A 17,273-nucleotide genomic window follows, 5' to 3' on the forward strand; every position below is an offset into this window, starting at 1 on the left:
AGAGAGTGTCTGAAGCTTTATAAACTTTGTGAGCTGAGTAGATTGAAACTGAAGACCATTGTCAGAAATGAACTAATTCTGATAAACCATGACATACACATCAAGATCGCAATTCATCTACAGCGATGGTACACAGATCAAAGTGTATCACTTTAATCCACTTTGAGTGACTATTGATCAATAACAGAAATCTTCATTTTCTTTTTCACGGAAGTCTACATGTATCCTCTGCAGAGGTCCAGAACGCTGTGACAAGGTCTGCAAATGAATGTTTGTGGATTATTTCTACATCTTTGGCAAACACTGCTTTTGCTTACCCATTACTGAGATCACTACCTCAGTAGTTGCGAGGAACAAAACTTACTGCAATTGCTTTACTGACGGTGCCTGACTGAAGCATAGCCAGCTTTTTACTCTCCAGACACCATTACCACATGTTGCCCCAGATTGATCAACTCAGGCTTACAGAACACAGTGGTATTTGTGGAATGGCGTCAGTACATCATTGGTACTTACAGCCCATTACACCATTGGTGTTTGGAGCAGCAACGAAGGTCCTCCATCTCTGGTGGTGTTCAGAGCTTCCTTCATTGTGTCAGTAGCTTCCTTGGTTTTCACTGCTGTTAGTCAGGCAAGTCCCTAGTGGACACTCTGGAATACCGTCACACTCAGATGTAGAAGGATCCTCCATTGCTGTTCCTGTAACAATCCTGTTTTCCAGTCAGCACTGTTTGCCCTCAGCTGAACCCCAAAATCTGGAGGACCAGCGGACCACTCTTAGTTGGTCCTCTGCTCTTTGACCTGTTCGGCATGGGTGGCCCTACCAAGCGCTCTGACTCCAGCCGACATAGCTCATTGAGGCATGCAAGCCCCCAAACCATGGCAAGGCTGTGGTCCTCTTGGAGGACATCACTGGTACGCAGGTTAAATTGTCTCAGGTCTGTCAATGTCAATCCATTGACCTGACTCAACATTACTGTACTCTCATCAATAATTTTGTCTGCAGTCGCAAGAAGTCCTCACCGACTGCATTTAACACAAGGATCCTTCTTTGATTTCTAACATCATGTGGTAGCTGTGACAACACAATCACAAAGGCATTCTGCCTGGAATTCTTGTATTTGATGTATAATCATGCTGCAACAGAAAATTTGTTCACCTCTGAATCCTTGATGCCCCTAATTTGACACCTAATGTTGCTCATAATGGCTTATGATCTCTTATTAGTATAAGTAACTGCCTTGTCAAAACAAGTGGAATGTCTTCATTCCAAACTCCGCTCCATACTTACTTCTCAATTTGATTATAATTGCTTTTTATGAGAACATGAGAAGAAATGATCATGTAGCTGGTTACTACACTTCTAGCACAAGCTGAAACATCCCATACCAATTTCAACCCATGCAGAGTTTTGCAGTGAACAAGGAAAGCATTATGTGAAGATCTTTTCATGCATTGATCAAATGCATTACTCCATGCTCCATATCCATATTGCATCCTTTTTAACAAGTACAAAGCTCAAAGTAAATTTATTGTCAAAGTATGTATACCATATGCAACTTTGAGATTCATTTTCTTTTAGGCAGCCACAGGAAAACAAAAAAATATAATAGAAACCATGAAAAGCCATACATGACAAAGACTGACAAATATCCAATGTGCAATAGGGGACAAATTGTACAAATAATAAAAAAGTAAACAAATAATATTAAGAATATGAGCTATAGTTCTAGTAGGACATTGGTTTGAGCATTATTGTAAAGTCTGGAAGGAAATGCATGTATTACAACTTCCTAGCCAGTCTGATGCAAATATATATTCAATCAGTTTGCCTTTCCTTATCCTAGTTTTCCAACAAGGTATCAAAATGTGACTTTAAAACATCAGTGTCTAAAACAGTCGTCCACCTAGTAAGAAGAGAGCATGTCCTGGGTGTTGGGCGTCCTTAATTTTGGATGCCGCCTTTTTGAGGAATCGCCTTTTGAAGGTGTCCTGGATACTGGGGGGTGTTGTGCCCATGAAGGAGCTGGCTGAGTTTACAAACCTCTGCAGATTTATCACTGGATCAAGCAGCATCTCTAGAGAGATAATCTGTTTTGGGCTGAGAAAGGCCTGAAAAAATTCAGGTCAACAGCCCCTGTCTCAGTCCTCCTTCTCAACCCTTTATTCCGTCTATCTTCCCTCTGCACTCTCACTCCCAGTGCAGGGTCTCAACCCAAAATGTCAAATACCTTTGCCTCCATAGATGCTGCTCAAGGCGCTGAGTTTGTTTTGTGTTGCCGTATCTGCACTCCCTTGTACCTACAGGATCCGAATGGAATGGTTTCACCCCTGTGCCTCAAGACTTGTTTCATAACTTTGACATTTTACTATGGCACTCTGAGTATGGACCACAACTGTAACAGTTGCTTGTAGTGGACAAAATGTCCGAACAGTCTGGCAACTCATTTCCATAAAATAGACATTTAAATTTGAAGGTCAGGTTTTGTAGCTCAATAGCTTTGACTGAAATTGTTAATCTACCAGAATACAGACAAAATCATTGTGTGAAGGAAAATCAAAAAGGCACCAAAATTACAATGCAAGATAAGTTTTAGAATGAGATAATGTATTGACTAATTGTTATCATTGTACTTTCGTTTCTTTGTCCCAAACCTAAAACTACACCTGATGTGTTCAAATCAAAGTAATATTATGGCCTCTGCATACCAAATTTGAACACCTGCCGTCTTGGGGTATGACATTTGCCTCTGGCCCAGTTTCCTAGGATGACTGCCCTTTTAACAGTCATATCACGTCATTTTCAGTTCCCATTTTATTGCCTGCAACTTCTAGGATATTGTCCTATTTAAGAAATGCCTCCAGTTGATCAATCGTTTTGGAGTTCAATTATACATGAACAGAAACCAAATGTAGCCAAGTAGAGCAGCCACATTGTCTTCTCCTACTCAGCAGAGCCATAGAGATATACAGCATGGAAACAAGCCCTTTGGCACAGAGTCGGCACCAACCATCAAACAACTATTTACACGAATCCTACTTTTCCTCTTATTTTCTCAACCTACCACTCACTTACACACTAGGAGCAGTTTACAGTAGCTAATTAACCAACCAATCCACACCTCTTTGGTATGTGAAGGAAAATGGAACACCTGAACGTAAGTGACACTCAGAAAATGCTGGAGGAACTCAACAGGTTAGGCAGCATCTATGGAAATGAATAGGTAATCGATGTTTTGGGCCGAGACCCTTCTTCAGGACGTAACCCATACAAACTCCACACAGAGCAGCACCCAAGGTCAGAATTAAACGCAAGCAACTAATATTGTGAGGGAGCAGCTCCATTAACTGTGCTACTGTGATGCCCTAAATTTGGCAAAATTTGTTATATGCAATGGCTAAATGTCAGGTCAGTGACCCTGTTTTTGTTGTCACTGTGGCATCTCATCAGTACACACAAATGTTTCCAATAAAAGAGAATCTGTGCCAGTGTTTGCAGTCAACCTTAACAATTAGCTTTGCTGGTCCAAACTTTTCAAAACTTTGCCACATAGAAGTTGTCAACATTATTCAAAAAAGTCAGAAGAAGACTATTATTCTTGATGCAAATTTGTAATGCATTCACGAATGCACTGAAGCACAGGATATATATCCAAAGAAGCAGTGGCTTATTTACAAGGCTGCTGATTACATGTTAAGCCTACAGTATATGGCTGTTAAGTAGACTAACTACTGTATATGGATCTCAAATATAATCATGCATATGGATGCAGAGAAAACAGATAGGTAGGAAATTGTGTGGCAAAGATGACATAGGACATAAAAAGAACATAAGTGTGCAGAAAAGGTTTGTAAGAATGTTGCTGGAACTGAAGGGTTTGATTTATGAAGAGAGGCTGGATAGGCTAGGATTTTGTTCCCTGAAATGGAGGAGGCTGAGAGGTGACCTTATAGAGGTTTATTTAATCATGAGGGAGATGGATAAAATCACAGTCTTTTCCCTAGGATAGGGAAGTCTAAACTAGAAGGCATATGCTTAAAGTGAGAGGGGGACTATTTAACAGGGACTGGAGGGGGAATATTTTCCACATAGAGGGTAGCGCATATATAGAATAAGGTACAGGTACAACTAAAACATTTAACAGACCTTTGGACAGTTAAATAGATTGGAAGGGTTTAGCACGGTATAGGCCAAGCACAGTCAAATGAGACTAGCTTGGCTGGGCAACTTGGCTGGTGTGGACAAGTTGAGGCAAAGGGATTGTTTCTCTGCTCTATATAGCTCTATGATCCTTGTGTGTCAAATGGTTGTTGTGACACGTCTAGTGTGTAGTGCTTGTTGCTTTTGCTTTCAGATTCCACCGCTGGCTAGCTGTCTCACAAAAAGGAGATCTATATGCGTAAGCCTCTCCTTGCCAGTTCATGGCCTATCCAACAGCAAGCCTCATGTAGTGCCTCCTCGCTGGCGACACACAGAAACTGAACACGTTTCAGACTCAGGCTGAACTACAGAAGACAAGGAGCAGATATGGCCCCTACACACGCAGCACACAGGCTCACTGGCCCTGTTGCTCATGAACCTGATCCCCAGCTATGGGTAAATAGCCCCACTTCCTTGTGGGCGGCCTCAGGAGAGACGAAGGCTCCGGGAGTAAACCCAGACAGAAAATCTGGAGTGAAGCCCTAAGCTGGCTGGACATCACTGAACATCCTTCCGGCAGCTCCTGCAGCCAAGCTGGTGGCAAACGTATTACTTCGCTTTCCTTTTGACTACACTGGTGAGGCCAAAAGGGGGATCTTGATCCCAGGATCTCCATACCTTTCACCCAGGCTTGAACTCCATTATCCTTTGAGGCAGACGGATCCCATCGTCATCAAACCTGAATATGGATGGATATGAATGGGCAAAGTTCTGGCAGGCCTTCCCCTTCACCTAGTTTCACCTATCACCTGGAGCTTGAACTTCGTTGCCCCCCACCCCCACCGTGTTCTTTTTCTAGGCTTCTTCCTCCTTCCCTTCCAGTCCTGATGAAGGGTCTTGGTCTGAAATGTAGACTGTCTATTCCACCCCCCCCCCCCATTGATGCTGCCTGATCTGCTGAGTTCCTGCAGGATTTTGAGTGTGTTACTCTGGATTTCGAATATCTGCAGAATTGAGGAATTGAAGAAGAGGGAATGGGGAGGGAGAAGAATTACCGGTTGTTAGAGAAAATGATGCTCATGTCATTAGGTTGGAGGCTACCCAGACAGAATATGAGGTGTTGCTCCTCCAACCTCAGCGACGATGCTCAACATGACAACCCCATGGACCGACACATCAGAATAGGAATGGCAAATGGAATTGTAATGGTTGGCCACCAGGAAAGCTTGCTTCTTGTGAGTGGAGCAAAGTTGCTTGACAAAACAAAAGCAGTTCCCTAATCCACATCGGGTCTCACCAATGTAGGGACGGGGGAACTGGGAGCACCAGAAACAGTAAATGACCACAACAAATTTACAGGTGAAATATTGCTGATTTGAGGCCCTGAATGGAGGTGAGTGAGGAGGTCAATGGACAGGCATGGCACTTCTTCCACTTGCAGGGATAAGTGCCAGGAGGGAGATTAATGGAGAGGAACAAATGGGGAGGGTGACTCTCAGGATGGAGGAGCAACACCTCATATTCCATCTAGGTACGTGATGGCAAGAACATTGGTCTCTATAATGTCTGGTAATTGTTCCCCCTTCCCCTTCCCACTTCTTCAATTTCCCATTCCAGCCTCAACTCTTCGCCTTATCAGTCTATCACCCCCCCCCACCTCCCTTGTGTCCCTCCTCCTTCCCTTCCTCCCATAATCGACTCTCTGCTCCAATCAGATTCCTTCTTATCCAGCCCCTTACCTTTTCTACCTATCACCTCTTATTTCATACCCTTCTCGCACCCACTTGTCTTCACCTATCACCTTCTAGCTTGTCCTCGTCCTCCTCCCCCGCCTTCTCATTCTGGCTTCTGCCCCGTTCCTTTCCAGTCCTGACGAAGGATCTTGGCCCGAAACATCAACCATTTCCGTAAGTGCTGCCTGACCTTCTGAGTTCCTCCAGCAGTTTGTCTGTGCTGACTCTCTATGATAAGTTAAGTTTGAATTTACCTTCGAAGTCCAGCAATTTCAGGCCTTTCACTGTGCATCTGTCACAACAGGAAGATATTATTTTTGCAGTAACAACTCTGATGGCAACTTGGAGCTGAAGTGGCACCTTTCTCTCAGCTGAAGTTGATGCTTCAGTTGGGGATAACGAGATTCCGATTCAGATTCATTTATTTATTTATCACATGTACTGTACATCGAAACATACAGTGAAATGTGACCTTTGTGTTAACAGCCAACAAGACCTAAGAATGTGCTGGGGGCAGCCTGCAAGTGTTGCCACACATTCTAGCCCACGATGTTCAGCAGAACAACACAAACAACGACAACATCAAAACAAATCCCTTTCCTCCCTCCCGTGCAGCCTCCAGTAGACTCGCGGACTTGCAGACATCAGACCTCCACCTTTCCCAGTGGATTCACAGACTCAGGGCTTTGGCCATCGGGCCTCGGCTTCCTGACTTGACTTTGACTTCAGTCTTTGATCTTCGTTATCGACCCCAGGACTCACTGATGTTGGAACTCTGAACTCCAGGCCTCAAACTCTGGACTCAATGATGACCAGACCCCGAATTCTAGGCCTCCATCTCCAAACTCGCCAACCTTGGGGGTCACTTGTGCCTCCTACCTACACAGACCTCCAATCCTGGGACCTGGCAACTTGGAGAGACTCAACCACCAATCCTACACAGACCTCCAATCCTGGGACCTGGCAACTTGGAGAGACTCAACCACATGGGGGCAGGAGACACCAGTCCTCATCCTTGCTGGTTTTCATCCACAGCACCTGTCAGACCACCAAGTCCACTAAGGCCAAGCACGATTAGTCCTCTTTCACTTTAACAAGAAAGTCCGGGTCAATAACTTAATAGTGATCTTTCTAAAAATGTGCTTGTTTCATACTGTTATATTTCTTGATTATTTTCATACATTTTTGGAAAATGCAACAGAAAACAAAAAAAATCCATCTTATTCTGTTCACATATCTCGAAAAATGTTTTAATTTACTACAGGATTTTTATTTCAACATATCACCAATAATTTCTTCAGCAACAAATAGGCAAATAAAGTACTTTTCATTTGTTTTCTGAAAATGTCTCCAAGGTAAAGAGAAGCTCAAAGTGCCACAGGTGGAAATGATCTGGAACAGGAGCTTAGCTTTTTGTTGAAATTATCACTGATTTTTAAAAAAATTTCAAATGTCTCTGACACTGAAATCTTTAGAAACTATTTAACGCAGAAATAATTAAAATAAAACGATTTTAAAAGAAATAAAGTTAAGTAAAATACAGAAAACTATTTTGAAATAATTTAAAAGGTAAAGGTAATAACTGAAGAAAAACTTCTAAATCTGTGCCTTACAATCCCCATTGATATAGTTAGAGTGTCAGATCCTACACAATATGGAAGAGGGATTCCACTGCAGTGTTAAGTGACATAGGGTACTGAAACACTGAAACAAGCCCTTCAATGCTAATCCTAGTCCCATTTACCTGCACCTGGTGATCCCAAAAAAGTGATCGAACAAGCACGTAGAACATAGAACGTAGAACATTGATCATTACAGCACAGTACAGGCCCTTCTGCCCATGATATTGTGCCAAACTTTTAATCTAAGATCAATCTAACCCTTCCCTCCTACATAGCCCTCTATCTTTCTATCATCCATGTGCCTATCTAAGGGTTTCTTAAATGCTCCTAATGTATCTGCCTCTACCGATCTCTATGTAAAAAATTTACCTCTGTTATTCCCCCCTATATTTTTCGCCAATCACTTTAAAATTATGACCCCTTATATTAGTCTTTTCTGCCCCAGGGAAAAGTCTCTGGCTATCCACTTGATCTTTGTCCTCCTTTGCTCCATCCTCCTAGCTTGTTCAACCTATCTTCATAAGACATGCTTTCTAGCCCAGGCAGCATCCTAGTAGATCTTCCCTACACCCTCTCTAAAAGTTTCACATCCTTCCTATAATGAGGCAACCAGAACTGAACACATAGTTGTAGACTAAGCAGGCTTTTCCAGAGCTACAACATTATCCCACAGCTCTTGAACTTAATAGCCTGATTCTAACCTTGAAAGCCATTGAATATTGAAAGGCCTAGATGGAGTGAATGTGAACAAGATATTTCCTATATTAGGAGAGTCTAGTACCAGAGGGCACAGCCTCAAAATAAAGGGAAGTCCCTTAAGAACAGCGATGAGGAGAAATCACAGCGTGGTGAATGTGTGAAATTCATTGCCACAGACAGTTGTGGAGACCAGGTTATTGGGTATATTTAAAGCAGAGGTTGATAGGTTCTTGAATACTAAGAGCATAAAAGGTTACAGGGAGAAGGCAGAATTAGAGCTGAGAGGGATAATAAATTAGCCACAGTGGAAGGGTGGAACAGACTCGATGGGCCGAATAGTCTAATTCTGCTTCTACTGTATACCTCATGGTCCTGTGGACCTATGGACTCATAATGACCAACACACCATGCGCCTTCTTAACACCCCTGCCAACTTGTGCTGCAACTTTGAGGGACCTATGAATGTGAATCCCAAGATCCCTCTGTTCCTCCATGCTGCTAAGAATCCTGCTATTAACCCTACATTCTGCCTTCAAATTCAACCTTCCAAAGTGAATCATTTCACACTTTTCTGTATTGAACTCCATCGGCCACTTGTCAGCCCAGCTCTGCATCCTGTCAATATCCTGTTGCAACCTACGACAAACCTCCACATTATCCAGAACTCTGCCATACTTTGTGTCATCTACAGATTTATTAACCCACCCTTCCACTTCCTTATCCAAGTCCTTTATTAAAAAAATCACACCGAGAAGCAATTCCAGAACCACTCCCAATCTGTCATTACGCCCCAGATCACCATGGGTCTCTGCTCAAGCACAGAAGTCTGGGACTTGCTCCAATTCCAAAGGCTAACTGCAATGGTTTGATCAGGAACTGAGATCCATGGCCACTCTGATCCAGCCCCATATTTAGTTATGTTCATCATTCTAAGCAACACCTGGAAAGGGAGCATGCCCAATGTGTTCCATTTATTTTTAAAAAGACAATAATTATTTTAAAGTTTTCTAGGATTTGAGACAGATTTAATATCTAGAACAATTAACAAAGGCAAAATGGGTAGTTTAACCAAAATATAGCAGTCATTAATACTTTATTAAAAGATACAATTCACCCACACCTCTCCAGAATTAAATTCGGGCCAGCAGGTGATAATTTGGCAATTTAAAGAAATTCATTTGAACACATGCCCCTATTAAATACAAAGCAATTTACAATTAATGCAGTAAAATTCTACAAGAATCTACTAGAGGCTACATCAGGGCAATTAACCCACTAATATGCTTTATGTCTTAACTTTTTTCCCTAGCCTGAGGTCATTTGAAACGCATAGGATTACAGGATATTAGAGAAGCTACTATGAAAAATAGCTCAATGTAATGAGCCATCCAGTGATTTCAGCTATCAAGGATGACTTGCAGTTGAAAACTACCACATACCAAATCACTGGCATAGATTTTGTAGAAAGAATGCCACAATGCACAAAAGCAAACTGTAAGAAACACTTTCTTTATCTTTAAAACAGTGTTCTGGTTTCACCTCCATTTGCATTTTATCCATCTTTAAGTGACTTTGTTGACTCTATGGGTATCCATTACAGCAAGTGGATCTGTCCTTTCCGATTTTGTTTTGGAGAGGAAAGTAATTTAGGGGAGTGAGAAAGGTGACCAGCCTTTTCTGACCTTTTCTCCATTAATTTCAGTCCTCTGTTTCGCACAGAGAAAATGACAATCACGCTAGGCAGAAGTGACAAACTCATACGTGTTAGGGAAATGGGAGAGATGCTGGGGAAGGGGAATACTACATTTGCAAGAAGCTCTCTTTGTTCAGCTTCAGCCTTATTGTGTGGCCCAAAGGTACAAAACCTACCAGCAAAAAAAATATGCAGCTCAAAGTATGCATTATCATTTGAAAAGGTTCTATTGCATACAATTTTGTTCAGCGATGAAAATTAAACTGTCTGATGTGCATACTCTGGCAGAGTTACCTTTGCAGATTTCACCTTCAATCTGAAGAGAGGGTCATACCACAATATGTCATCCTACAGTTTCATTACATAAGCTCCAATTTACAGGAAGGTGGATTATGCATTTCAAAGGCACCCGGAATCTAGCTTCTGTTACAGATGATATCACAGATGCAATGGCTGAAGATTAGCTCAGCTGCAAAGAGCTACAGATTTTCTTGATTTTTTTTTATTGTTGCCTTCCATTTAATTCTTCCATTTACATGGGATAATCACACTTCTTAAAGCTGCATAGTAGAAAGAGGACACCATAATTGCCATTTCCTTCTTTGCAATACAAATTAAGGAACGCTCACATTGTTGACAGCTATAGCTCAGAAACGTAACAGGGGGGCAGATTTGTTCAAGTCTAATTTCCTTGTGGATCAGCTCTCTGCTATTTCCCGTATTTTTCCTCTGCAGATCCATTGTCCTGTCCTATCTGCATCTAACCATTCATTATTAACACATCCTTGTGTTGGTTACTGAACTGAACTGAATTAATGTCCAAGGAACTCTGTGCTGAATGGTCATTTTAATTATTAGTAATTCCCCTTTAGCAAGCAGTGCTTACCTATAACCATCATTACAAGGCAATAATACAAAAGCTTATTGCCCCTTGATGGCACATAGAGAAGATTATTGATTGCTGATATTCTTATTATGTTTGCTGACCCTTGTCTATGGACAGGTAAATCACTGTAACCCTAGAGTACAATAAAACAAATAGCAGGTGGAAGCCAAGGCAATTGCACTGTATTTTTTGATCCTGGGTTACAAAGTAACCTCTTGTCCATAATAATTCCTAAAACAGAAAATACCTATTGATCACCTCTTTTACCCTTATGACAATATTTCAATACACTTTATTTAACTATGAAAAAAATTACTTTTTTGCTGTATTATACAGTGGCATATTGTAATTGTATTGAACTCCATGTCATAATTCACACTCCATATATTTATAAGGAGCAGCTCAATTGGCCTTAGGTTATCCCTGTTTGTTCCTGATCATAGTTAAGTGTTTTGCAAAGGCGTTTGTCCCTAAAGGAGCATGCACACAAGGAGTCAAAACACATCAAACCATTTAAATGTATATGAAGTGCTGAAAATTTATATCCCCTTACTTATTTTTCCATGAGGCTGTGCCAACTGCTACTCAGGTGCATGTATCTTGTCACAGAGCCATATAGTTGAGGACTCAAGTTGCACATCAGGGACTTGTACATGGGCCTGCCATGATATCGAGCTTTTCTTCCATCAACTCTGCCTCTGTGTCTATTTCTTTGGTAGAGAGTTCCTACCCTCTAACAATGACCTTTTCATCCATCTCCAACACTCCTTTTCATTTGGGATAACCTTAGACTTGCTTGTGTGGGCACGTGGCCAAGTGGTTAAGGCATTAGACTAGGGACCTGAAGGTTGTGAGTTCGAGCCCCAGCCGAGGCAACGTGTTGTGTCCTGAGCAAGGCACTTAATCACACATTGCTCTGCGATGACACTGGTGCCAAGCTGTATGGGTCCTAATGCCCTTCCCTTGGACAACATTGGTGTCATGGAGAGGGGAGACTTGCAGCATGGGCAACTGCTGGTCTTCCATACAACCTGGCCTGCACCCTAGAGAGTGAAGACTTTCCAGGCGCAGATCCATGGTCTCGCAAGACTAACGGATGCCTAAATATCCTCTCTTGACCTTCTCATTTCCAATTGAAGACACAACATCAACCATCTTGATTCCCCCACTATGACCACAATCGTGTTTCCGCACTGGCTGGCATAACAACAATTTTCATTTATTTTCATAAAATGTCCCATTGCACATAACAGAGTCATAGACAATCAAAATTAGACTCCAGGCCACATAAGGTGATATTAGCGCAGGTGTCCAAAAGCTTGGTCAAAGAAAATAGAATGTCTTAAAGGGACAAAGACAGGTAGGAAGCTACAGAGGCTGCAGAACTGTGATCATAAGCTGCTGAAGGCATGGTCAATAATGGAGAAATCAGTTATGTGGGAGTCAAGAACCAGAGGAACACAGATACCAAAGAATGTGGTAGGATTGTGGTTTAAAGAAAGACATGCCACTAATGCAGGCAGAAACAAAAGATACTATCCTACTTTTCTGAAACACATCATTAAAGCAGGTTTTCAGTCATTACCATATTATAAATTGACCAAATTACCCACTTTATAATAATGACTACACTTCATTGACAGCAAAATGCTTTGCATATCCTTACTTATGGAAACTGCTGCCTAAAACAATTCTGATGCTTTATTCTCCTTAAGTCTTGGTGATAGGATCACAAGAAGCTCCAGAAGGTTGGAGACCAGCCAGCTCCATCAATGGCAAAAATCTTCTCAAAACTGAGGGCATCTTCAAGAGGGAATGCCACAAGGCGGTGGCATCCGTCACCAACAGTCCTCATGATCTGATACATGCCCTCTTCTCATTACTACCTTTGAGTTGGAGGTACAACAGACAGAAGTCTCACATTCAATGATTTAGTAACAGTTCCTTCTCCTCTCATGAACAGTCCATGAACAATGTTTCATTATTCCTTTCTTACGCAGAGTTTAACTATTTTTGGAATTTATTGTAACTTTTATGCCTTTGTAGTGTACTGCGGCTGCAAGACAATAGATTTCTTGTATATAATTTTTTGATAATAACTTGATCCTCATTCTGTTTTTGATCATAATGCAGAGGCTCTGTTGAAAGTATTCTGACTGGTTACATTAGAGCCTGGAACGGCTATTCCAAAGCACTGGAATTCAAATGCTGCAAATTGTTATGGTCGCAACCCAGCCCATCAATGGCACAGCCCTCCTCACCATTGACATCCTCTATGAGAGGTGCTGCCTGAAAAAGGTAGCATCCTTCTTCAAAGGATCCTACATCCATGTCCGCTTCTCATAGCTACAGACGTGCAATACAGAAAACTGAAATCCCATGTTACCTGGTTCAAGTAGCTACTTTCCCTCAATCATCACCTACTTGCACAACCCTAACCCTCCCTTCAGCAATGGAACATTGCAGACCACCTCTTGCACTACCATCGGCTTATCTTGATTTTACTTAGCGACACAGCGCGTTGATGGCCCTTCCGGTCCTTCGAGCTGCACCGTCCCAGCAACCCCACAACCTCGATTAACCCTAACCTAATCATGGGATAATTTATAATGACCAATTAACCTACCCTGTATGTCTTCGGACTGTGGGGGGACCTGGAGTAAACCCACGCATTCCATGCGGAGGGCGTACAGAAACTCCTGGAATTGAACTCTGAAACTCCGGAACGCCGCAAGCTGTAATAGCGGACCACCACGCTATTGTGTTATCCTCTGATTGTGCCTTAGGTTTTTGGTGCAGTCTTTTTTTAACTATACGGTAGAATTATTTATATACGGTTTTTGTATAGTTATAGTCATAGTCATAGTTATAGTCATATTTTATTGATCCCAGGGGAAATTGGTTTTCATTACAGTTGCACCATAAATAATTAAATAGTAATATGTAAATTATGCCAGGAAATAAGTCCAGGACCAGCCTATTGGCTCAGGGTGTCTGACCCTCCAAGGGAGGAGTTGTGAAGTTTGATGGCCACAGGCAGGAATGACTTCCTATGACGCTCTGTGTTGCATCTCGGTGAATATCATTGATATTCTATGTATTTTCAGTGCCTGCAGTATGTGGCTGTGATGCTGCTCCTAGCAGGAGTTTCATTATTGAATCATTGTTCAGCTCATTACTCTGGGAGGTTTTACCCGCTACGGCGCTGAACTGACTCTGCGGCTGCAGCCTGTAGCCATCGGCACTCGCCTCAGCGCTAAACGTGGCCCCACGGCTGTTGCCTGCAGCCATCAGGTTCCTGGACCGGCTGAAGTAGCAACATGGTTGTGAACATGCTTTCAGGGACTCCACAATTCGTTCTTTCATTTTTACATATTGGATGTATGACTAGCTTTGTGATGTGGGGGGGGCTTCATGAATTCTACTGTGTTTCTTTGTCTTGTGAGTGCCTGCAAGAAAATGAATCTCAAGATTGCATACATACCACGCCAATAAATGTACTTTGAACTTTGACCATTGAACTTTAGTTGTAGTACTGTGCAAAAGTCTTGGGCAGATATATGTAGCTAGAGTGCCTGAGACTTTTACACCATACTGTGTTTGCCAGCGTGGAGCAGAGAGCGAGTTGGTAAATCTGGCGGAAGCAAAGGATGTTAGGAATAGTGAGGGAGGGGTTTGGGATGGGTGGCAGAGAAGGAATGCCGGGGCAGGGCGTAGTGTGGGTACAGACATACCCAGCCCTGAGACACCAGGCAAGGTAAATTGATTCCAGACTGGTTTATTAATCATTATAGAATGTCTCTCTTCTTTCTCCCTTCCCCTTTTCCTAACCATGATTTCCCCCTCCCTGCCCCCTTCCCACTCTCAGTCCACAATAGGGACTCACATCAGAATCAGGTTTATCATCACTCACATATGTCATGAAATTTGTTTTTTTTTGTGGTAGCAGTACAGTGCAATACATAAAACTACTAAAGTACTGTGCAGAAGTCTTAGGCACCCTAGCTACATATATGTGCTTAATACTTTTGCACAGTACTGCACATTGCCAATTCGTTCACATGGCAACTTGACTTGAAATTGACATCAAGTCCCACATCTGACTCATTCTGTACCTGCTTCTCCGAATTACGTAAGCCTTTCTCTTTGATACAACTTTGGTGCTGAACAGCTTTATCTCTCGGCTTCTTCATCTAAATATAGAAATGGAAGCCTAGGCTCAATGGGCTGGGAGTCATCATAGAATATATGCACAATATTAAGGGACAATTCATTGCCATGGGAAAACATCAACTCAGATACCATAGAGCACTGCGTTGAATGTCAATAAATCTCATTGCAAGTGAAATCCAAACAGCACCTGCAATATTAAGAATATTTTTCAAAATGATGTACTGTGTATTTTTAGAGTTTGTCATCGTAACTTTTCTTATGAACGATTAAACCAAGAGTGGTATCTTCCATCATCCTGCATTTCAGTTTACTTCTGTATACAAGGATGTTGCTCAGAAAATAATTTTAACATTTATTCTGCATTAATGTTCTGGTTTTCACATTTAGAAGTGTCTTGTTGCCATTGCTTTGCCCCAAGGCTGGTTTCACTCCTCTTACCATCTCCCTCACTGACCCCTGCCTTCCTCAATCCTCTTTTCTTCCCTCCAAATATCTTTCACCATCTACTCATCCACACTCTTGTATCTGTTCTCTCTCTCAGCTCCTATTCTCTCCTTATCCTTTGCTCCAATCTACTCCTGGGGGTTAATGGGAGACGGTGATTTAAATGGTTTTGGCATGGACTAGATGGGCCAAAGGGCCTGTTGCTGTGCTGTACTTCTGTATAACTCTCTGACTCCTTTATCCTCTCTTAACCAGCCATTCTATGGCAACCTCTCCAGCACATACAAACTCATTCTCCCTCTTGCATTCACCAGCCCAGCATATTAGCTCTCTTCCTTCTCCCCTCATATCTCATCTTAGTCCCCACCTTAGTTTTAGTCATAGTAATACATCTAAAAACTGGGAAGACATAGCACTCAATAGATACATCCAGAGGGAAGCTGTCCAAGAAGGAGCTGTGCGACATGAGAGCGACCTCCGCTGTGCCACAGAGGACAAGCAGCAGCTGCGAAAGAAGAGATTGAACAACCAAAAGACCCAATCACTAACCACTAACCATCCCGCCTGGTGTGAGGGAGGTGGGGGCAACTGCACAAGATCGAAATAAGCTGCAGATACTTGTGAGCTCAACCAGCTCCATCATGGTACTAGCCTCCCAAGCATCCAGGACATCTTCAAGGTGCAATGCCTCAAAAAGGTGGCATCCATCATTAAGGACCCCCATCACCTAGGGTATGATCTGTTCTCACTGCCACCATCAGGAAAGAGCTACAGAAGCCTGAAGGCACACACTCAATGATTCAGGAACAGCTTCTTTCCCTGTGCCATCTGATTTCTGAATGGACATTGAACCCATGAACACTACCTCACAACTTTTTCAAAAATGTTGTTTTTGCACTACCTATTTAATTTATTTATATTGAGATATTTTTCTCACCCCTTACTGGTGGTGTGTACGTGTAATTTTCCCTCAATCTTGTGTCCTCTACTAGAGATCTGGGAACTTGTGGGTTCAGCACAGTATCTTTGCTGTTCCTAGTAGTACTCTCTTCTGGGCCAAGATCTCAGATGTTGTTCCCTGGATTTGTTGGAGCCACTCTCCTAGTCCAAGTGTCACATCTCCAGGTGCTCCAGTCACCACTGGGATTACTCTGGTTTTAAGCTTCCACATCCTTTCTATCTGCTCATTCAAGCCCTGGTATTTCTCCAGCATCTTATATTCTTTCTCCCTGATGTTGCCACATCTATTACTATTGCTTCTTTCTCCTGTTCCTTGTCCAGTATTACAATATCTGATTGGTTGGCCAGTACCTGCTTATCAGTATGTATTTGGAAGTCCCACAGGATCTTAGCTCTGTCATTCTCCACTACCTGCTCAGGTGTTTCCCATTTGGACTTGGGAGTGTCCAATCCATACTTGGCACAGATGTTCCTGCACACAATCCCTGCAACTTGGTTGTGCCGTTCAGTGTATGCCTGCCTGCATCTTGCACTCTGCGATTATGTGGTGGACGGTTTCAGTGGATTTGGCTCTTGTCTGGTGTGATCAACCCCTGCTTCTATTGCTCTTGTGCTCAGCACTTGTTCTTGTGCAGCCATGAGCAGCACCTCTGTGCTGATCCTCAGCCCTGCCATTTCCAGCCATTGACAGGACTTTCTTACGTCAGCCACCTCTGATATCTGGTGATAACATATCCCATGCAGCGGCTTGTCCTGCCATGGTCTCTGGTCCTCTGGCTCTGTTTCATCCACTTCCATTTCCATATTCTCTGCCTGCTGTCTGAGGTATTCTCCTAGCAAGTCACCCTTAGGTACCATCTTCCTGACATACTCATGGACGTTTCGCATTTCTTCCAGGAGTGTAGCCTTGACACTTCCAAGT

Source organism: Mobula birostris, chromosome 25 (assembly GCF_030028105.1).
Source record: "Mobula birostris isolate sMobBir1 chromosome 25, sMobBir1.hap1, whole genome shotgun sequence".
Classification (NCBI taxonomy): Eukaryota; Metazoa; Chordata; class Chondrichthyes; order Myliobatiformes; family Myliobatidae; genus Mobula; species Mobula birostris.